Source organism: Lissotriton vulgaris, chromosome 2_1, assembly GCF_964263255.1.
Source record: "Lissotriton vulgaris chromosome 2_1, aLisVul1.2, whole genome shotgun sequence".
Classification (NCBI taxonomy): domain Eukaryota; kingdom Metazoa; phylum Chordata; class Amphibia; order Caudata; family Salamandridae; genus Lissotriton; species Lissotriton vulgaris.
Window position 1 is genome coordinate 871238032 of NC_141687.1, and position 24343 is coordinate 871262374.

Below are 24343 nucleotides of genomic sequence, written 5' to 3' on the forward strand. Positions count from 1 at the left end.
GCAGCAAAGGAGTTAACCAGCGGCTAATGGAGGCCGCGGGGTGCTTGGACCTCCTCTCGGAAGGGAAGCATAGCAGTCGCCCCATGAGGAAGGCTGCGGAGGTGGTTGCAGCTGCAGTCATGGCATGTTCTTTCCCGCCGTCAGACCCCTGATTGTTGCAATACCCAGGTAGTGAGACGGTGCCACTCCTGTGTATGGAATGCGGCCCGGGTACAATGGGGGCAGTGAGGTGGGTGTCGGGAGGTTCAGGCCAGCCGGTGGTAGCAGCTGAAGAGTAGCCTGTAGGGGCCGAGGCTCCTTCCAGGAGCGCTGACACGGGGAGGGGCATAAGGCCTTATCAGGTAGGAGGGGTGGGACTGCCACATATGTGGGCATGACCCCAGACGAGGGGAGGTGGAGGAACAATGAAGCACGTGTGGGCCAGGGAGGCTGTTTTTTCTGCGTTCGGGCTCATGCTGAAGGAAAGAGGGCCTGGGGGGATAGCATATTGGTGGATAGAGTGGAGTAGGGGCATAACAGGGAGGGTGAGGAGCAGGAAATAGCTTTCAGGCAGGTCTACCAGGAGCTGTTATTGGAGAGTGAGGAGGGTCATGGGCTAGAGATAGGGTTGGAGGAGGAGGCAGTCGGTGGTGGGGCAGCCAGTGGCAACTGAAATCCCATAGATTGTGACAGCGGCGCCTGGCTTGAGAGGGCACCGGCTGGGGTGAGGGTAATATGGTCCAACAGAGAGCAGAGGACAGAGAACAGGATGGCACTGGAGGAGGTGCCATGTGAGCCCTCCTGTATAAAGGGACGGGTAGCAGAAGAAGGGCTGTGGGCCCCTTTTACGGGGACCCTGACTGCGGTGACAGCTGCAGAGCTGAGTTGGAGTGAGGATGAAAGGAGGACCAAGGTTAGGGTACAGAGGACATCTTTGGGCAACTGGCACGTCGATCTGTAGTAGTCGATAGTAGCCTCTTGAGAGTATATGGTAGAGCAGCCAAGGCGTGGTAGGGCAAGGAGGAAGGAGAGGCGAGGCAGGAGACTTGACTTTTGGCAGGGAGGAGCATAATGTGGGGATGGGTCCGGGCGGGGGAGGGGGCAGGGCTCAGGTGAGTGCTTAGGTTTTCAGTTGTGGGAACATACCAGCACTCCGGGCCTACCTTATTGCTCACAGGTCACCGTGGATCCAGTGGTAGCAGACTCGGCAGCGCTTTGTACTGCTCAGCAGCCCAGAGGTGAAGAGAAGGCTCAGCCCTGCATGGCTAGCTGGACAGTGGACTGCAAGATAACCGCTCCAGAAGGTCTGCCACGATCTCAGCGGTCCAATGGGCAGTAGGGTGGAGTACAACCCCTGATGGCACTACTCTAAAGAGGAGTAGGTCTGCATCTGCAGATAGGCTGAGAGGGCAGTCTACAGCCCCCAAGTGTAGGTGTTTATAAAATGCAGCAGTGCAACACGCTATAGATGTTCTGGATTTTGCTGAATAGAGCCTTGAGGAGGGAGAAGTGCGTGAGGTAGATGAGGTGCCAATAGTAGAGGGGGAGGGTAAGCATCAACAGGAAGGGCGCGGGTGCCACTTATCATTCTGGTTGTAGTGTCTTGCAGGCGGTAGGTTCCCAATACATTCAAGACGGAAGTGGTGGAACCCAGTGGAGACCGGAATTGGCGAAAAGGCAGGCCCATGAGATGACACAGACTTTAGCACTAGGTAAGGCACCTAACAGCGCACACACACACACGCGATGGCATTAGTGGGCATGGATGCATATGCACCTCAGGGTAGCAGGGAGGCCCGCTTGAGCAAAGGTTGTTATGTAATGGATACAGGAGTGGGGACACACAATCACACATGGGATACAGGTGTGACATGCACAGGGGTCAAATGCCAGGGTAGTTCGGGCGAGGTAGTGTTTGCAGGTAAGGAAAAAACGAGATTACCCATCAAAGCAGTGGCAAAGATGTAGTGGAGGAGAGGGACGCCACACAAGATAGCAAGACAGAAGGAGGGAGGAAGACAGGTAAGCTGGAGAGTAAGGAGCTGAAAAAAAAAACTCCCTTATATGGGGACGTTAAAGCCATTAGGAGAGCATCTCATGGCTGCCACTATGGAAAGATCAATAAGTGGAAATGATGAAATTGCTGTATAGGAAGCGACGGTCAAAAGAAGATGAATTTGAACTATCGAAGCTGCCAGAGATCCCAGTCACTATTGAGAATTGGACAGCAGCTGTCCTTATTTATGCTAGGGTATATTGTGAAAAGTACCCAGAGAGGTCGGTCGCAATGTTTAAATATTTGGATGTGATTAGAAAGGTGCAAATCAATTATGGCAGGTATGCATGGGTCCACTATGATGAGGAGTTTAGGGCCAGCATAGCATTTGATACAGAGGCATAATGGGGTGAAATAGACATGGACCTCAGGGGGAAACGGCCACTACAACGCAGCCGTTTCCACACATAACCATAACCATGCATGCATTACAACGCATGCGTGGTTACAACAAATAGCCTTTACCACGCATACCTTTACTACCAGATACGTAGTAAGGCATGTGTGCTAAAAGTAAAATAAAAAAAGGGGGGGTTGGGGGAGTCTCCCCCCCAAAAAAATACGTGGGTTTAAAAAAGGGGGCTTAGGGGGTAAGAAACGCACCTGATTCCGTCATTTTCTGAATCTGAAGAAAAAAGATGTGGAGGTAATCAGCGTCATTAGAGGAAACGGAAAGACACTTCAGTTTCCTCTTTACAATGTGAAACACAAATCAGAAGTGCTTGGAGAGGAGAGGACATGTAGTGGTAAGGGGGAATGAGTGGTGGTGTCGCGCAGGGGTAAATTATAAGGGTTAATTTTTAGGGTTAATTAGTAGTGATCGGAGATATCCTTTAACATGCAAATGCCATTAACATGCATAGTTTAACAACAAAAATCGTTGTAAAAGTGTGCGGGTTAAAGGCATTTTCGTGGTAAAGGATATGCGTGGAGAGGGCATTCGCGTTGTAACGCTTGCGTGGTAAAGGCATGCGTTGCAACGAAATGCGTTGTTACGTCATACAACCGGCCTCTGGCAGCATACAATGGGGTCTGCTACGTTTGGTTAAACAATTTTCACAGCAAGCGGTTTGCTGATTTTGTGCTGACCCTTACAGGGGTGCTCGACCCAAGGAGGGGTGGAGGGAGCAGGTAGAGGCCAGGCCAACAATTTCGGCACCTGCTGGGACTACAACAAAGGGAGCTGCATGAGGGAATTTAGCAAATTCCATCATGAGTGCTCTAGGTATGCAGGTAGACATGCCCTGGTTAACTACTTTGATACAGGGGGGTCAGGCCACAACATGGCAGGGTCAGCAGTGGGGCTACAGTGGAGGGTAGCAAGGATAGATAGGGGGTTACAGGTCAGGGAGGGAAGGACAGGGTTCCTGCGGGGAAGAGCTCATACACCAATTAAACTAGACAGACTGCGTTTTTGGCTTGCGGCATATGACAAAAAGGATGAGGCTCAGGTTTTACAGCAGGGGTTTATATGGGGTTGCAGACGGAGTACCAGGGGCCAAGGGTGAGAGGATGGGCAGATAACTGCCTGCCTGTGCCAGTGAGCACAGGCAAGCAGTGCGGGACAAGTTGGGTAAAGCAATTCAGGAAGGTAGGATGGTGGGGCCTTTTGATGATTGGTCAGTAGAGAACTTGATTGTGTCCCCTATCGGGGACCAGGATAATTTTGACATATTCAACACTTGTCAGTTAACGATTTTATTCCTGAGGAGCAGGTGACTGCCATATACTCATCGGTAGATGTGGACTTATCTCTGGTGGAGAAAGTAGGTAGGGGGCGTTGATGGCGAAGAGAGACATTAAATCTGAAAACAGATACAGTTTGAAGGAAAATGGAGCGTGGATAAAGAACTACCCATGGGCTGCTCAATATTGTGTGCCCTGTTTGAATACTTCAGAACCTTTCAGCAATGGCTGTTTATCAAATATACGGGCCAAGACAATGTGACACATTACCTTGATGACTTCTTTGTGGGGAACTCTGCTACCACGGACTGTCAGAATGCACTGTCAAGTTTCCGGGAGCTGATGTGGGCTCAGGGGGTGCCATTGGCACTGGAAAAGACAATTGGGCTAAGGGCAGTGACCACATTCCTTGCAATCGCGTTGATGGATGCCAGGTTGACTGAAGATAAGAAATGACCCATGCAACAGTTGCTGGATTTGATGTTGGGTAAAAAGAAAGTCAAAAGAAAGTCACAGTTAAGGAAGTTAAGGTTTTGTCGGGGCACTTGAATTTTGCATGCAGGTTGTTGAGAGCGTGGAGGACTTTTTGTATGAGACTGTGTTTAGCGTTTTCAGGGCTCCCATTGGCACATCATCATATAGGATTGTCAGCTGGGGTGAAAGAAGACCCGAGGATGTGGAGAGTTTTTCTGCACTCCTTTAATGGGATTCCCTTCGCGTCATTGGCAGAATTAGACTGGAACGCTCACATTTTCTCTGATGCGTCGGGTGGCATTGATTTCGGTCTATACTGGCAAGAGAATTGGTGTACAGAGGAATTGCCGCAGGCATGGAAACAGGGCGGCCGCAGTATTGTCTTTTTGGAATTCTACCCCGTGCTTGTGGCCATAGTGCTGTGAGGTGACCAATTCAAGCACAAAAAGGTTCTGTTTAGGTGGACAACATGTGGATAATGCTGAAGTTACTGAGGGCATTTGTGTAAAAGTGTCTACATTTAGTGCTTGACATGTGTTAGGGGTGGATATTGACATTGCTGATGCTTTGTGTCGATCACAGTGGGAGAGATTCCATGGACTGGCCATGGAGGCGGACAGTGTCAGAACCAGAATGCTGCAGCACTTATGGACAGTAGGAGAAAAAAGATAATTCAGTTGGTAGAGGAGTCTTTAGTTGCATCTACAAGAGTACAGTACACACAGGCTTGGGACGAGTTCTTGGCGGGAGGGGAACGCCGTTGATCTGATGCATGGGCCAGAGTGGAGGACGTAATGCAATTCATTATGAGACTGATAGAAAAAAACAGTCCAAGGAGACAATTTCTGGGAAGTTTCCTGGTATTGCATTCTTGGGTAAGCTGTGGTGGGGCTATGTGCCTTCTGCAGGCAAGCTGGGGAGAAAGATTCTGAAAGGAGGACAGGGCCGGACTGGCCGTAGCGGGCACCGGGCAATCCCCCGATGCGCTGCACAGGTGGGGGCCGGTTTGGGGCCCCTGGGGCCGTTTGTTTTACAGGGCCGTTTTTGCAGCATAGCTGCAAAATCGCCCCATAACAAAATCAACCGAAACCGGCCCTGGAAAAGAGCTTGGCGTTACCCACAACCCCCGAGGGGGGGTGCGAGCACTTTGCCAGGGCCGGTTTTGGTTCTCAGTCCGGCCCTGAAGGAGGGTCAAGGAAGCATGGTCAGTAGAGTGGCAAGAGGAAAGCTTTGATGCTGAGCATATAGTACAGGGTGATTGCCAAGTTGCCAGGTGTTTGCAGCTCAGACTGTGAGACAGTTCTGTTTTCCACATTAATGTCATGGATGTTCTTTAGCACGATCCGAGTGTCCGAGCTATTAGGGGATAAGGGGAGACGGGGGTTACTCTGGGAAGAAGTTAGTTAGGATAGAGCAGGGCTATGGGTGTGGCTACATAAGTAAAAAATGGATCAAAGGAGTCAGGGTAGGAGCGTTTTATTACCCACTTATCCTGGGGCTGACTTCTGCCCCATGCGGTGGGGTCTGTCACTGAAGCAGTGGACTATCCCTGGGAGCAAATTGGTTTTTCAGCACTTGGACAAGAAATCAGTCTCCGCTTTCGAGTTGTTGGCAATGTTGCCCAAAGCCTTAGAAGCCTTTGGTAGTACGGAAAGGACTAGCATTGGTAAAATACATGAAAGAGGACTTGAAGGAGATCAGCAGATGTTGGGCAGGTTGCCAAGTAATATGGACTGAGTTCATTCCTAGGAAGATTTGGAGATGGCACACCACCCAGCGGCAATAGAAAAGGCAAGAAAAAAGATCAGCAAAGAGATTCAGGCTTTTTGTAGGGAGTCAGACATAGGTAGGGTGTCACATTCAGATTTAGGTTTTGAAGAGAAGGAATTTTTTTAGAGCGGACGGTGTGCATCTATCCTTTGTTGACAGCGCCATTTCACTCTGAAAGGGTTCCAGCCATCATTTTGTTGGCGCCAGCCACCATTTTGTTGAACATGGTGGCTGGTACCTAGACAGTGGCAGTTTTTGCCACACATATCCTTCCGCCGCTTATCCTTATTGGTTGGGTAGAGTTCTTGGTTGATGTAGGGTTTTTGTTCCGGTCCGGCTTCATTGGAACAGGTGGCAGGGGCTATTGTTGTTAATTAGGGTTGTCGCTTTGGAGCAGGTCCATAGGTGGTTGGGAGAGAAGTTGCCATTGTGCAAGAAAGTTTATTCTTGTTGACAGCGCCAGTTCAGGCTGAAAGGGAACAGGTAGATTAGTTCACCCATGGATGTCCCAGGAAGTTCAGGGTTATGCATGAAGTCTACTTGAGTAGGGGATAATAGTTGTAGTAAAGGGTAGGAGAATTTAAAGGTCACATTTACAGTTCAACAGATCTGGGGCGGGTACAATATTACTGTATTAAGTTGTTGTGGGGGAGGAAGATTTTAGGGGAGGGGGGCAACTTAATATAGGTGAAATAATTAGTATAGTAAGGTTTTAGTTTTGTGAGGCAAAAGCCTGGGTTGTTTGGTGATGCGCACCCGTTTCAATAAAGCGGTCTTTTTCACACAATCCTCGTGTCAGTGGTCTGTGCTTCTCCCCCTCTTCCCCACCCAGCGCATATTAAGTCTGATTGCCAGCACAAGAGTTCTGTCCTGCACATACGCAAAGTATGTCTACAAGGAATCCTGGATAATAGCTTGCAGGGATAAGTGGGGTCAGATGATGCGACCCGATGCAGCAGCCATCTTGAGAACTGTACAGTCAGCCTGCTGCACCCTGAATGAGTGGGAATATTTGAGAAAGAGTGAAACAGTAATACTGGTTACAGAAAAAGAAAACTGAATTGTAAAAAAAAATCCTAGGTTATTTGAAACTTTAAATAGCAGACCTACTCTCAAAGTACAACATATAAATACTTCTGTTAGTTTGTGGGTTCAACATATATTGAAGTTGAGGTAAAAAAAGACAATATTCATGAATGCACTACCAACACCTTGAGGTTACAAACAATAATAGAAGGGGTGCTATGAGGTAAGGTGAAGAATGGGCTAAAGATGAAGAAAACAACATGTCACCAGAGATGAAAAGAAAATACTCCTACATTCTTTTGGTCTGGAAGGGTTAAGACATTACAGTCAAATACCCAAGGAGAGCAGGGCAGGATACAGCAATGTCTTTAGTGATGCCATTAGTGACTTACATGTATATTTTGTTCCAAATTTGTATATTGCATAACATTGCACACATGTTTCCAAAGGAAAGAAGAAAGAGATGAGACAGTTGGTGAATATTTGTCTGACTTGGAAGACTTAAGGGAGGACCTGGCTTGGCAGTTCTGGTTGGACTACTCCCATTGAAGCAGAGTCAAGACTGATTCACATATAGCTGGGTCAAAACTGAGGTGGCAGTGTGAAAGATAACAATGGATTGGGATGCGGACCGAGTAATTACCAGCGGCTGAGGTTAATTCAAGCATTCCATCTATCACTTTTTGTTTACCCAAGTATAATCTGAAAGATTTGCCGAAAACTGTAAGCTTGGTAATCTACATGATGAGTTTATTGGAGATCAGATAGTTATGTGCACTACTAGCAGCCCATACATAAAGGAGACATTGTGGGTCAATGGAGAATGGAGGATGGGTTGCCAATTGTTCGTAAGACATGAATGGTTGAACACGGCAGCAAAGAAGTTTAAAGTGAAACGAACAGAGAAGAGTGTGATATAGTGGATAAAGTAACCAGTAAAATGAATGAATAACTTGTGGAATAAACAAGGTAAAATGAAAAGTCAAAGGAAGCAAAAGGGCATTGGAAGACCTCCCTGTTACAGACGTGATAGTAGCACTCATTTAGCATTTAGGAAAATGTTCTAGCATGTAAACAAAGATTCAGTGAGTATGGAATCAAGGGGCAGTTTTCAAAAGTATTTGAAAGGGAGTTGCGGGGTAATAAAGTAAAATATATTGCGGTGGCATAACAATTAGGGGTGGGTGGATAAATTCATTCCTCTCGTGAAGTTTGCCGAATTAGGGAACTTTGCGCTTCATGTGTAACGCAGAATTCCCGATAAATTCCGCCATGCATGGCAGATTTTTTTTTTAATTGGTGCACGCGAGCCAGATTTATTTTAATGCACGCTAGTGAACGCCCGAGACTTGTAAGCTGCTAATGCATGCACATGAGATTTGCACCCACTAGCACAGTTTCCGGCTGTGATTGCCTTTCTCGTGCCACTAGCGAGCGCAATCGACCAGGGCTGCACCGCAAGCAGATTCTCTACTCGAGAAGCAGCTAAATCTCCTCGAAAATACATTTTCAAGTTGATATTCTACTCCAATGGACTGTTCAAATTGTTTTTTAGTGCGAGTAGCCTTCTTTTTTTAAACAAGAAAGAAGTGTCTCAGAGAGCTCAACTTCCTATTCAGCAGGCTCATCTCAGTGCTTTGTCCATCTCTTGGTCAGTTTTCATTTGGATTTGGAACTGGAATGATCACTCTCTTTGTCTGCTGCATATATAACATTGGATTTAAGGACTTTGTTTTTTGTGATATGACAGGTAAGTTCTAAAAGGGTTGTATGAGGGTGTTGTGTGGTTGACAGAGGTCATGCACCAGTATTTATTTGTACTTTTATTGTGCTGGGTGGCCTGCAATTTCAGTAGGGGCCTAGTTACTTTTTGCATTTAATTTTTAATCTTTTTCAAAGGAAAACGTTGCACAGTCCAGTCCCTTTTCTGCCTATTGTTAATAAATTTGCAATACATTCAATTATTTTACAATGTGGCCTAGTCTGCAAATGGGTCCTCTAGCCTGTATGTCCAGTACTAGCCATGGTTCCCAGAAACAACTTTTATGTGGTATAGGATGTTTAAAACATAATTTAGGTCAAGGAAGGAATTGGGTTAAATTAAAAATGTGTTTGTTTTCTGCAAAAAGTGTATAGCTGCTGTAATGTTTGAAGCCTTGGGAGGATGGGTGTTATTGTAAAATTTGTATAGTTCAGTTAATTTTTCATTTTTGGCATTGCTGAATTAATGGTAGTGTTTTCTTTAGTGTCACCATGCCACATTTTTCTGGCCAGTGAGTGTGTTTGCCACCATTTGTCATTGTTCTCCATGCCTTATGGCCAGGGACCATTTTGTGTAGTCCATAGGCCTGCATGTGTTCTTTGTTTGCAAGACCTTCTTGCTTGTTGTTTGACCATGTGGCTGGCGACCATTTTGTGTCTTCTACAAAGGTTGAAAAAAAGAAAAGAGTTGTTAAAAATATGCATGCCTGTGGGCCTCGTTATTGCATTATGTATTGTACATCATGCAATAAAGTGAGTGGATAGTGAGATATTTCTCATACTCTAAATACATGAGCACACTGTGAAGATTATCAATGCAAAGGTTAAGTAGATACACAATACATAAACACACATAGGACTTACTGTATGAGTTCCAACAAAAGTAACAGGTCCAGGGGTCCTGGGTCTAGATCATAATTCCTAAAGATTTCAAGCGTCGGAGGAACTGTGCTCGAAGTTCTGGACCATGATAGCTTCGTAAAGACAAGTGAGGTTATGTGGGAGCATACTTTCCTTCCTTTTAGATAAATAATTATTCAGCACGGATAAATCCTTATTGTCTTAGTGTTTTGCTGACAGACTATATTACTGCATATTTTATCCACTCACCACTTAAATAATCCATTTCACTCTTGTTGTTGATTGTAAGTCTTTATTGAACAGAACAAGGACAGGGCTTTCTCAAGGCTGTAACAGAGTAAAAATACAATATAAAGTACAATTAGTACTGGAAAACCAATAAAGGATGACCCCAAAGAGTGAAGAAGTGTGCAGAAAAGTCAAGTGCGTTGAATTACCCACCTCAGCAACCTTGCAATGGCACAAGAGTCAGATGAAGACACCACAGCAATACCATTCAGTGACAGCCCCAGGATGCATATTTTGTCTACCACCTTCTGGTTCTCTCCGGAAGTCGTCTGTGTCAGTGGCAAAACTAAAGATAAAAATCCAGGCTACTATTACAAGCGAATTTAGGCAGGAGGGGCCCTACAATAAAACCACCCAATGGCACGTTTGCACACATGGGAAGCTGGCTAAATTATTAGTGTTGGATCTCCTCCCTTCTTCTTTTGTGAAAGGAGTGAGTTTTTTAGAATTTGTGCCAGCCACCTGCATGAAATGGAAGATTCCCAGCCGGACCTATTTTGCCAAAGTTGATGTTCCAGGGCACCATCACGATGTGCTACAATTGGTTGGACAAGCTTTGCAGCAGAGTACTGTTTACAATATCCACCTGATGACAGACATGTGGACCAGTTGTGATTATATGGGTATCATTGGACACTGGATTTCTTTTGTGGGGGCTAGGCAACAGGTATCTATAGTTCTCAGTACTGAAGACATTTTTAAGGGCGTTCGGCGGCTTGCAACAGTAGCCATGTTGGCCATGGAGAAATCCCAAACTGCTGCAAACACCTTGGAAGACTTTAACAGCAAGGTGTTTGAATGGCTGCCACCCAAAGGTCAGAATTGGATTTGTTGCCACTGACAATGGCAGTAATATAGTTCACGCCGTGGCAGATGGTGGCTTTTTCATGGTCCTGTGTGTGCACACTGCATCAACCTCATCGTGCAGGATTTTCTAAAAGAAAGAAGGCGTAGTCAGCAATGTACTAAACACCAGCAGAAGAATATACACTTATTTCAGCCATTCTTTTAAAGTCCGGAAGGAGTTGAGGACCTTCGTCATGATAAAAGAGTACCAGTTAAAGCACTAAAACAGGAGGTGTCAACATGTTGGAACTCAACCTATTACAGGCTGCAACGTTTGCGTAAGCAGTACAATTCGATCAATGTGTATGTCATTCCAAGAGAAGTGGATGCAACTGTGAAAAACATGTCCATTGTGATGATCAAATTGGACCTAGTCAAATTCCTGATAGAGATGCACTTCCATGTGAGGTTTTCTCATGGGAAGTCAGCAAGGAGAACAGTACGATGGGCCAAGCTATCCTGCTACAGGACCAGTTAAAATGGTGGCTGAAAGCTTCACAGGTATAAATGAAGCTGTGCACAATTTGGTTCAGAGCTTAATCTTTTGCTTGGCTGATAATACGAGGCTGCACAGAGACATTTTGCCATCCAAAGAGTACATCTGTGCCACAATACTTGATTCACAGTACAAAAAGCTACTGCTCACTTTCATTTCTTTTTCAGAAGGGAATATTTCAGAATACATGATGTGGATTGTTCAGCAAGCCAGAGATCTGGAAAAAGTAAGGCTGGAAATTAGAGTCCTACCCACGGGCACAAGTTCTGCAGTGCTGCCTTCAACGTCCAGAGAGGGGAGTCATTTTTTTTCACAGCAGCCAACACCAGCAACAATAACACCAGTGGCAGCAACAACAGCAGGAATACAACAATCATCCAGAAACTCTGCATTGGGTTGGTTTCAATATGCAGGCCTTACGTCCAGTGCACAGGTGAAGGCAAAAAAGATCACACATGTGGCAGTACCAGTGAATATTCATGGGATGGTATAGGACTATCTAGATGACCAAAGAGAGGTTTATGTGTAACCAAACACATTTGTGTAATGGTATGGGAGGATGTGCCAATGGCCAGAGTACAGCAGGCTGGCAATAAATTATCTGGCTTGTCTGGTTGCCAGTGTGTCTGCTGAGCATGTTTTCAGTGCAGCTGGTACAGTTGTCGAAGGGCCAGTCTGTCACCTTAAAACATGAGGAGATTGACCATGATCAAAATGAACCTACACTTCATACCACACAATTACACTGTTCCTGAAATACCACAAGAGGAGGACGAGGGTGATTGGTCAGACTCAAGTGTGTTAGATCATGATAACCAAGATCTGGGTGAACCACCTGAGTTTGAGGATGAACTCTACTTCTATGACTGAGAGTAGGCCACCACATAACTTTTAAAATATTTATTGTCACACTGCTTTGCCAAAAAACAAAGTCAATGGAACATTATGTTTGTGTCTGACTTATGCAGCCCCATAACGACAATATCACATTAAGTGAACTCTTCACCTTTCTCTTCTCAGCACAAAAGTTTGGTCTACATTGCTCTTTAACCACATACAGCTCTGCGACACTTTCTGCTGGTGTTTGAGGTTGCATTATGTTTCCATATTTCACATTTTCTACTATGTTCTCATATTTTACATTTCAAATAACAAATGCCATACAGACCAAATGTATATGGAATGGATACTAGAAATGGTGTAAACTAGCACCTTAAAGTGCCATGTTTACAAATTCCCACTATACAATGCCATATTCCCATTCACATGATAGGCACTATTACATACTCACACAAAACATGTATGGCGCATTTCAACACTATGTTCTGCTCTTGGCTCCGTTCACTGAATTGTGCTATATTAAAAAGGGTGCTTAAAGGTAAGTCCCAATTTAGAAAATGTTGGTGCCATATATTAAACAATTGCACAGTGCATATATGGGATCCAGATGTGTTCTGAGGCAAACCTGCCACCCTCTGTACTAAATTAGAAAGTACTGAGCTAGAAATTCATTCTTACTTGATATTTGCTACAATAGAGTTTTCAGACTGGATAGGTGGTTTGTCTCATGCCTGGATGAAATTATTGTTTGGGGAAGCTACCTTCAAGGTCCAGTTTGATTGTAGACCATTCAGTAAAGCACATGCTAGGCAGACATTTGTCCGCACAAGCCCATTTCCTTGGCAAAGCACTGTAGGCAGGGAGGGCACAGAGAGCAGGCCTGGAACAAGCCTAGATCTAGTATCAGTAGACAAGACTATTGGAAGGCATAAAGAGAAGGCATAGTAGAAGGTCCAGCCAAGCATCATGCCAGACCTCTGGTGGTGGAGCTGAAGACCAGGGGCAGTAGCAACAAGTCTGGGAGGGAGCCGTAAGATCATTCAATAGCTAAATGAAAAACAAGCATTACAAATTCTGCTGGGTAAAAACTGTGGGGCAACAGTTAAAGCTATTGTGTTACTATTGACATGTAACTACATAATTAACCCAAATTACCAGGGATAATGTTGGAAAGTTGAACATTCCTTGCAGAGGTGACTGGTGATCTTTGAAAGCAGAGTGGTATATTAGCTGTTCTGACTTGCAGTGGCCATGACAATTGTTTTCAAGGAGCGTTCAATTGTGCCTGTTAACAAGAAACAGTTTAAAAAGATAAAATGTGACATTTAAAGTCCAAATTTCACAACACCTTTTCGGAAATGCTATAGGCTGTAAGTAAGTAATTGTGATTTTTCCTAGTACTTTCATGGTGTGCCAAGCAAGCATGACCCTGTCCAGGACTGTTGTGCACCAACATTATTTTGAGAAAATGGTGTAACTATTGTGCATTTTTCAGGACAATTTCTAAAAAGCCATAGTTAACAGAAATTGTTCATAAAATATAATGTTACATGGCCTCCTATTCACCATGGCATCTAGGTACACTTCTGCATTTGACTTCATTTCATTTTCCCAACCAGTTTCTTCCAGGTAGATTCTCAATCATATGTTGTGGCTAAGAATCTCCTTGGAAGTGATGGGGAGAAAATACACAAAATTAGCAAATCCTCCAATTTCAGGTACTCACATCCACTGAGTGAGAATCTGCTCATCCATGTGAAACTTGCATCCAGTGAGACTGTTCCCCGAGATGTAAGACTTGGATCAAAAGAGCAAGTCTGTTCCTCAAGTTCTAAAATTCACACCCAATGAGTAGGTCTGTGCAGTAATTTGTGAGACTTGCATCAAGTGAGGTTATGATCCAAAAAGTGTAAGTTGCAAGCAATTAGTGAGGCTTTTCTCCAAGAAGTGACTCTTCTCTGAAGTATCAGACCCACACCTGATGTTAGAGACTGTACAGCAAATTGGAGTTCAGAGTTATTAGCTTTAAACTGGGCAGCAGCAGGTTACTTTTTTGAGAGCCTCTCGGGCAATTGGATATCCACAGATGTGTATCTTAAATGTGGTGGTAGTGTTCCAAATAATTGTGTGGCCTGGGAGTGTAGTGTTTCATGTAGGTCAGTTACTTTCGAAAAACAGGTGGCAACAGTTATTCATACAATGGATGTGTAGGAGTTCAGAGAACCTTTCTTGGTGTGGTCAGTGGGTTTCAAAACTGAGGTACCTAGACACACCAGACAGGAATCGGACATCTCTTGTACAAGGCTTGCAGGATGTCACCAGTGTGAGAAATTCTAAACCTTGAAAGTCTTTACAAAATTTCAGATATGTCTGGACACTCTCAATGCTCACCATGGATCCATGGGTATTTTCTCAGCCCCAGCAGGATGGAGGCAGGTAGGAGAGCTGTGGTACAAAATATAAATCCTCCTTATGGGAGTCTCTTTGGGAGGATTTCATAGTCTGGGGCACCAGCTTGCCAGACAGTCACTACTCAAAAGAGGGTCACTTGCACTTTTGTACGTTTTTGTTGTAATTCTCCCTGGATCACTGAATCCACTCCATCAATATCATTTTACTTTATTCAGGCAGTGTATGCGACTCCAGAGCAGGAGCTCATTCAATCTTCACTTGCTATCATGCTGGAGATTCTAATCCTTGAGACTTCTCTTAAGTAACTGATCGAAGTGTACCAACCAACACGTGCGCTTAGATCCGCAGGGGGCGGCCTACTGAGGATCCCTAGAGTTAAGAAAGCCCGCATGGGAGGTAGGTCCTTTAGATGCCTAGCGGCAAATAATTGGAATAAACTGCCAGCGGACCTGCGCCTGGAACCGGAGGAAGCTAGGTTCCGCGCGAAACTTAAAACATTCCTTTACACCAAATAATTGTCCGCTCAGCTTTTGTGCTCCCTGCTCGCTGCCTCTCCCACTTTCAGCGCGTGGACACGCCGGTGTGCGTAACGCAGCGCTTTACAAATGTCCCAATAATAATAATAATAATAATAATAAAGTAGTCAGGGTAGCCATCTTCTTGGGTAGAACAATATTCCAGATGGAGGGAGGTGGGACACAAATACTGTCAGATGTTGAAGACAGTAAAAGTCCTGCAGGTGAACCTCTGGTCAAATGTACCTCCAATTAGATGATTAACTTCATTCAAAAACTACCTATGGGGCAGAAAGTCCATTTCAATATTATGTTTATTAGTTGGCACTCTGAAAACCAATGTCTGTTGGAAATTAATTTTGACGCTAGCTTTACACACAGCCTAAATTAATAAGTTATTCTGTTCAAGGATCTGAGGTAAGGACAGAAGGGCATGACGTCATAAGAACCCCTCCTGATGAGGTAAGGATGGTCACATACAGTACTGATGTGCCTCTTGAGAGTACCTGTACCAACCTAATCATAATACTTGTTGCTGGGATTCTGCTCATGCACAGAACTATGCACAGAGAACTAGGACCTCAGTGAATTGTGGTGTACCAAAAAACTCACCTCAGTACCCAGAACCCCTATTCGACTAGCATCAGTATCTCATTAGCTCTCAGTCCTACAGCGAAGCTACCGATGATTAGACAACTCAGAACATGCGACTTATGGTACTCTCAGGAATGGTGGGAATCGAGAACACTCTTTCGTTTTTATTCTCATACCAGTCCACAACCTCAGTAATTAGAGACAGGGAAACGTTTAACATGTTTATTTTAACGATGTGCTCTAAGATGCAGTATTTTTGCTAACATAAGCAGGCATATGACTAAAAATAATACGATCAGCATTGTTAAAATTCCATAAAACACGAAAGGAGAATTCCTATTATAATGATAGTGGAAACCGGTCCTATAGCACCTTGTGAACCAGCCTCCCCTGCTAGGAACTAGGGTTTATAATAATAGAAGGTCTCTTAGGCGTGAATGGGGAAAACCATACCCCCCAGATCAGCAGAGGTGAATCACATCAGGATCAGCAACGCTCTCTTTCACTGGAAAAGGTTTTTCTCCAAGTGCCCAAATCATGCATGCAGTGCAATATTAAAGGCACTAGAATTTCAGTTAGCTGCAGCTGTGTTCATGTTGTGTCTAGAGCGTGGGCCGATCAACCTGAATAACAGCATACATTGTTATGGTGACCTTGAAGGCATCTGCACACAGTGTACAGACTAAGGTTGCGATGCAAGTCTAGGGATGTTAAAAACAAGCCATTCTCATACGCAGAAAACGAAGCAAGTTAACTTACAACAACAGTGACATGTAGTGTTGTATGCAAAAGCTGCAAAGTGGAAAACTTCTAATAAGCTCATGCTAACATAGCAATGTGTGCAAGCAGGGCCCTGCCTTCACTACAGGATACCTTTGAAGGGAAAGGTGGAATTACAATGGGCAAACACAGTTAAAAATACCCATTGCAGTGTGGCAGAGAATTCTGATGTGAACCCAGTCTAAAACACAGGCACACATTACCATGCACAGCAATACACACAGACTGTCTCCCTTTTCTCTTTTCACTCTATCTCTCTCTGGCTGGCGGTGACAACAGTGGCCTTTACACAGACAGGTCAATAGATCTCTGTCCCAGGAGTAAAAAAAAAAAAAGGTTACAACCAGAAACCACACTACCCTATCCACGCAATGACAGTTTAAAAAAATGTCACTCCTGACTTTCGGCACCTCTGCTATTTATTTGGATCACACACAGCTCTGCAGAGGGGTATACCAACCCACCTTACTTGCAGCATCAATTGAAAGGTTCAGCAAACCCATCTCTCATCTTTCTCCGTCTCTTACTCCTGACACACCGTATCACAATGCCCTGCTTATACACTCATGCCTGCCCCCAGCTGTATGTGCTGTTCCGCACCTGATGAAAAAATATGTCCTCCACTGCTCTATAGTCACAAAGTGTTAAGCGCACTGGCTCTTCCAGTGTTGAGTGCCAAACCGAGCTTAAGCCTTGCCAAGTTTGCCAGGTGTAGGTGACCAGCTGCTCTAATTTTGTTTTTTTCTTTGCATTCTGGGACTTGTAATCTGGTTTATCCCGATATAAATCCAGGACTACTTGTCCCAGAATGCCACAAAATGTGGACAACATCACCAGCCAGTCACACATGGACCTGGGAAACTTGCCAATTCTTGAGCTGTGATAATACTACTGGTCCAGATCTATCTATCTATCTATCTATCTATCTATCTATCTATCTATCTATCTATCTATCTATCTATCTATCTATCTATCTATCTATCTATCTATCTATCTATCTATCTATCTATCTATCTATCTATCTATCTATCTATCTATCTATCTATCTATCTATCTATCTATCTATCTATCTATCTATCTATCTATCTATCTATCTATCTATCTATCTATCTATCTATCTATCTATCTATCTATCTAGCTATCTATCTATCTATCTATCTATCTATCTATCTATCTGTCTGTCTGTCTGTCTGTCTGTCTGTCTGTCTGTCTGTCTGTCTGTCTGTCTGTCTATCTATCTAGATCTTCTTCTCTCACCCCCTCTCTCTCTTTACTCATGCACGAAGAGTTTTTCCAAACATATCTCCTGACATACAAAATCTAACTCCCAACCAGGAGAAGTTATTGGTATCCTTTCCTCACTGACATATGATTAGTTTTGCCATCACCCTTAATCAAGAGGACTGCTAAGCCTTACCATTCTGTGGTAACACACAGGCACACCCAGACAAGCTGAGACAAATACACACACACACACAAACACATGCACACTATTTAAGATCGATTTAAACCAGTGACAAGAGATTACACACATAACTCTCCAGCATGTGCATTAATACTTGAGTAACTGAGTAAAGCTGGAAAAACACCCATCATTTACTTTTCTTTAGCATCATAGTGATAGCCCTGACAAAAGACAACAAATTATTATTAAATGCTATAGGTTCCTGGTTAAAATAGTGCTTATTTCCAGGACTGAATGAATAGGGCGCTGAAATGTTTAGACCTGGCGCCATCTTTAGAGCCCTTGGCCCACAAAGGGCTGCCTCAAAAACATTTCTGATAGGACTACCGTCATGAACACCTTATACTCACAAACTCTCAGACTGACGGGACGAACGTGGATCCTGCAGCAACATCGTTAGAACTTGACAACAGGACCGACCATCAGGGTTGGATTGGGATCAAAAATCGGCCCGGGCACACCAAAAAAAGTGGCCCACATTTGTATATTGCCTTTCTGCAAAACACTGCTTCAGCGAAGTTTTATGAAAAGAAAGGAGTTGGGGGCATGTTTTATTAACTGCACTTAGATAAAAACATTTTTTACAGATTAGTTCACACTGCTGAGCCACACATGAAGGCAAGTGAGACCACTTCTGCTCAGGCCCCTTGCCCCCGGTCAATCAACATGCATTAATGGGCCGGTCCTGCGAGAGAAAGAGAGTGATACCTCCGCCCATCTGCCTCGAGAAAGGCCACTCAGGCACCCACTGGGCCGCTGACGGCATCCTAACAACACAGACAGCCGCCAGGCTGCCCAAATAAGCAGCCCACAGCTACAACTCGGCTAACGGCCCTATGGCCATTTCACAAGGGCCTGCTTTAACAATCCGACCCTGCTGACTGTACTAGCACAGCACACCAGGCATTTGACCCGACCTCAAATTTATTTGGCGGAGAGTGTTCCACCCCATAAACTCCCCCGAAGATAAGCCACTGAGAGTGAGTAGCCTACTGTATCGAACACCGCTGACAGATCAAGTAAAATAAAAGCAGGAGGGATGTTGTCAGTGCCACAGCACAATTCATTTAGTACTGCCACTACCACCCTGACCATACTCTAACCAAGGCTAACTTACTTCAAAGGATGTAGGAGAGTGTTAAGCTCTGCTTTCACTGCTTACTGGTGGAACACTGCCCGTTCGAGATAGGGAAGCGTAGAGATTGTCAGGATCCAGCAAAGGTTTTTTCAAAAGGAGGTCTCAAGTCCAAACTTAAAACTCTTAAGAACACATCAGGCTGATATAGAGGCCTTGAGAATGACCCTAATCTGAAACTGTTCTACAAGTGAAAGACTTTAATGAATCTTGATACAATAATATCTAGTAGGGATCCTGGTGGTTTGCTATAGAAGGCCAGCAAAGAGAAATACGCCAAACCAAGAAAAGGAAGACAAGAACTTAGAAGGTTTCTGTACCTAAGATGGTCTCAGAGTTCTCTAATGATATAAAAAATTGCCCCGCCATGTTTGAAGCATTACAAAATGTGTCAAAGAAGAAAGCTGTCCCAGCGTTTTTAAGTGCTTGTTTGCAACCACAGTTAAGTCTATGCCATTTGAAGAAGGATCATAACTGTGACCCAAAAAGCATTCCAAATTGCGAAAGGACCATCTCCTTTTCAAAAGGGAAGTGAAAACGAAGGGACAAACCTGTTTAGAGGACCTCTGCTTCAGAGGGGCAACTTGGAGATAAGATATACTAATCTGGGCACCGAACTTGTCCAGAAGGTGTTGAGGATCTGACTCCAGTGATAAGTTTGTCAGCACCCATATAAGAGGCTAAAGTTTCAACCCAAACATTCTTCCAGTTTCGGTGCTTTACAATAGACCCTGGCCAAGCTTTTAACGTGACAGTCTGCAAAGAGTATACAAAACAGAAATACAATAATGGTGTACCAATGGACAGGGAAAGGGAGATATGTCTGACTTAGAGGAGTGTTTTAGTAAATATCCAGAGTGTGTAGGGGGACTAATACACACAAAAAGTTAAAAATAGACTTTTAGGGCTCGATGTAGGTAATCCCAGATTACCGATTCTTAAATACCGAATCATACTGATTCAGTATTTAAGAACTGGCAATCGGGATGTAGGTAATTTTACTGATTTAATTAACGAATCGGTATGATTCGGTAATTACCGAATCGGTATTTAATGATTCGGTAATTGACATTCATTCCTATGGGCCCGGAGGCCCATAGGAATGAATGTCAATTACCGAATCGGTAAATACCGATTCGGTAATTGGGGGAAACATAGAAGGGTGGCAGGATGTCACTTTGACACCCTGTTGCACCCCTCAATTGTGCATGGGTGCATGGGTGCACATGTTACAGACATGCATGCCCTTAGGGCATGTATGTCTGCAACATGGCACTGTTTTAAAAGCAAAAAAAATGCTTTTTAAAGGGTTTTCACAAATTCTTAAACCCCTGTAGCACTGATTACAGTGCTACCTACATGTCAAAATACAGATTCTGTAATTTTACTGAATCTGTATTTTACCGAATCGGTAAAATTACCGATTCGGTAAAATTACTGAATCTGTATTTTTACATGCCCCTACATCCCAAACTCCAAATACCAGTCAGTAACGGCCGAAATCGACCGTTACCGACCGGTATTTGCCTTCCTACATCTGGCCCTAAATCTCCAAATTTCGCAGGAGACATGAACACAGGATTACCGAAAGGAAAGTTTAACCCACCTTGAACAATGGTAGAAACGGAGTCCGAGTTAACGTGAAAAAGTGCTGAGGCTTACAGATTGTAAAACCTCTGCCCCTCCACACCTCAGTTCTGGCGAAGTCTATAAGCTAACAAGGGAAGTTAAAGGCTGGCTGAGGGATCAGTGAGTCCAATAGAAAGCGTTTCAAGTGCAGTTGTAGCATAAGACTGAATCAAATTAACAGTATTTCAGCCATTTTGCTTGTTATCAGAAGAGCACACTCCCTGCCCTTTTTAGGTTCTGTTTGCATAGCACTTGCACTATGCTTGCGAAATCTTTTGTAATTAAAACAAAAAAACTATAATGGCGTCTTAAAGCCCACCCATTACTTACCATTTGTAAGCTTCACAGTCACTCTCATTTTCAAGTGTTTCACAGGACTGCAGCCTCAGGGTCATGTCATGAGGTTTCACTTTCTCTTTCCTCTACTGTTCCCTGGAGCTTGGACCAAGTACCCATTCCAGCTGATGGCCAGTGGCTGATAGCCAGTGTCCTTCCAATGGCTGTGTGCTTCTTAGCTACTTTTTTTTTTTTTTACTTTCTTCTACCTGCCCAATACAAGTGTGTGTGTTTCTACCCAGTCTCCTCTTTCTGCCTTGGCCCCATCGTCTTCCTGCAGCAAATCCATGGAGTTGTTTGCTTTGCACTTTCCCTGTCCTCCTCCGAATCACTCACACTGCTTTACCACCCCACCCCCCAACCACCATCCACTTTTTGTTGGTGCCATCAAATAATCATGACAATGTCTATTTTATATCCGTTTTCAAATTAAACATTATCTTGGTGTAGTTAATAAAGAACGTGGCGCAGGCTGCTGTGTCACCTGTTACTTTCAGATGCTTTGTCAAACATTGCTCCGTTGTACAAAACCTTTCTATTTTTGCAGAACGTGCATAATGCTTAATTCTCTGAAGCTCTGCCAACACAAGGTCCAATTAGACCAACGAAAGAAAGGAAATTCAGTTTACAGGCAAACTAAGATTTTATATAAGTTTGGCCATGGCGGAGATAGCCGATAGACATGCAGTGTGGCTTGAGGAAAAAAATTTTTTAAGCGACATGACGCGGTCAACACAAGCCCTGTCATAGCACAAAAAAAAATACTTTAAGCCATGTTGCACATCAGCTAGTGCCACTGTACAACATGTTTTAAATACACATTGACAGAACCAATAGATTTCCTGGAGGCGAAACCTACTGGCATTGCCAATGCTTGTTATGTGGATGATGGACAGAAAATAAGTATAATTCGAGGAAATCAGGTAATTCAAGATGACATTAAAGTCCTTGATCCAAGTCTCCGTAAAACAAGCCATGTCTACATTGTGTTCATCGACCAAATCTTGTACCACTAAGCAATTCTTAATAGCTGAGCTAAGATCATTAAAAAACCAGTCAAGAAGCTCCTGGACAGGATGCCTAAACGTAGATTCATAAATATAGAAGGAGGCTTTTCATCATGAAAGTCCCCTGATTTTAAAAGAAGCTCAATCCCAGTGTCCAAAACAATGTGGGGAGAAAAAAGATTGAGCAGGGCGTCCCAACTGAAACAAATGGACGACTTATCGCAGGAAGTAACATGGGGTCCAAAGAAGGGTCCAAAGAGGAGGAATATAAATTGGCCGAGCTACCAAGGGTCCAATTGATGATAGTGAACTGGACAGCAGTGTTTTTAATATATGCAAGTGTATATTGTGAAAAAAAACCAGAGCACTGCGTGGCGTTATTTAAATTCATGGATGTAATCAAGAAGGCACAGATCACGGGAGGGGGATAGATATGGGCCAAATATGACGAGGAATTTAGAGCGCACCCAGCATGGGACCCCTAAGCAGAATGGGGGCAGCTGGACTCAGATTTGTGGCAGCATACGATGGGAGCTGCCAAAGGGGGGAGAAAAAATATTTATGTCCAGCGGTTTGCATATTGTCTCTCAGCCCTTTCAGGGGAGACCCACCCGGGCAGGGGTGGAGGGTACAGGCAAGAGTCAGTCAGGAGCAGGGGGAGATTGCTGGGACTTTAACAAATGCTTGTGCACATGGGAGTTCTGTAAGTTTATCCACGACTGCTCGAAATGTGGAGGCCAGCACGCACAGGTCAACTGCTTCCGGGTGGGAGGCGGATACCAGCAGGGAAGTCAGCAATGGCACCAGACAGGGGAAAACACAAGGGAGCACCAGCAGAAGTTTTCTGGTGCACTGGGAGGTAAGGGATACCAAGGGTTTGGGCCAAAAGGCTCGTACTCCGGTTAAACTCGAGAGTGGAGGCAGGGCTACAGGGCTATGAGGATCAAGGGGCAGCAAAGGTTTTGAGAGAAAGTTTTAGATGTGGTTTTGTAGGGGGAACAGGGGTCCAAAACACAGAAGATGGGTAGAGAATTTGAAGTCTGCCACAGAACAAACAGATAGTCCAAGAAGAGCTAAATAAAGAGGTGAAAAGGGGGAGGATGGCAGAGCCTTTCGAGGACTGGCCCAGGGAGAACCTATTCACTTCTCCCATTGGAGAAGTGCCAAAAAAGGAAACAGGCCGATACAGACTGATACAGCATTTGTCATGGCCAGAGGGATCTCAGTCAATGATTTTATCGATGAGGAGGCAGCCACGGTATCCTATTCATCGGTTGACATGGCAGGTCACTAGTAGTGACAGCGGGCGCAGCTGCACCAATGGCAAAATGTGACATAAAATCGGCTTTTCGGTTGCTTCCAGTCCATCCAGATGACTGGTATCTTCTGGATATCCATTTTGAAGGAAAATGGACATGGACAAAGCACTGCCGATAGGATGCTCTATTTCGGGCACATTGTTTGAGTGCTTCAGCACGTTTTTACAGTGGCTATTTTCACTGCGCACAGGGTACCAGCTGGTAACACACTATCTGGGTGACTTATTCTGTGTGGGTTCTCTGGGCTCCGCGGAATGCCAGGCAGCACTGGACAGTTTCCATGAGCTGATGGCGGAGCTTGGGGTCCCACTGGCACCGGAAAAGGCGATGGGTGCCAGCACAGCTCTGTCTTTTTTGGGAATGGAGATCGAGTCTAGGGCAATGCGGGCCCACTTGCCAGAGGACAAAAAAGAGAAAATGTTGGTCTTGTTGAGAGGCAAGTTATCAAGGGACAAGGTGAAGGTCAAAGAAATACTGATACTCTTTGGTCATCTCAACTTTGCAAGCAGAGTAGTGAGGGCAGGGAGGACATTCTGTAGGAGACTGGGGCAGGCGTTGTCAGGGCCACTTTTACCTCACCATCACGTTCGGCTTTTTGCTGGGGTGAAGGAGGACTTGAGGATGGACTGTGTTTTTAGTCGTTCAATGGTGTTCCAGCTGGCAAAAGAAGAGGACCTGACATAGGATGTACAAATATTTTCTGAGGCAACAGGGGCTTTGGATTGTTCTGGCATGGGAAGTGGTGTGCAGAGCAATAGCCAGGACATTGGAAGGATGGTGGTAGAAGCATAGCTTTCATGGAACTTTTTCCCTTAGTCGTAGCAGTAACACTTTGGGGGAAGGAATTAGCGCATAAGGAAGTTCTCTTTAGGGTGCACAATATGGCAGTAGTTGAATGTAGGATGCTACAATTGGCGGTAGGGTCATTGTCAGAATCGACCTGGTTGGCATAAAAGGGAAAGGGTTTCTAGGGTCAGGTGCACAGTGGCGCGCAGAGTGTTGGGGGCGGTCGGTAGATGTAATTCAGTTTATATTGGATCACATTGACAAAGGTTTGTTGAGGGTCAC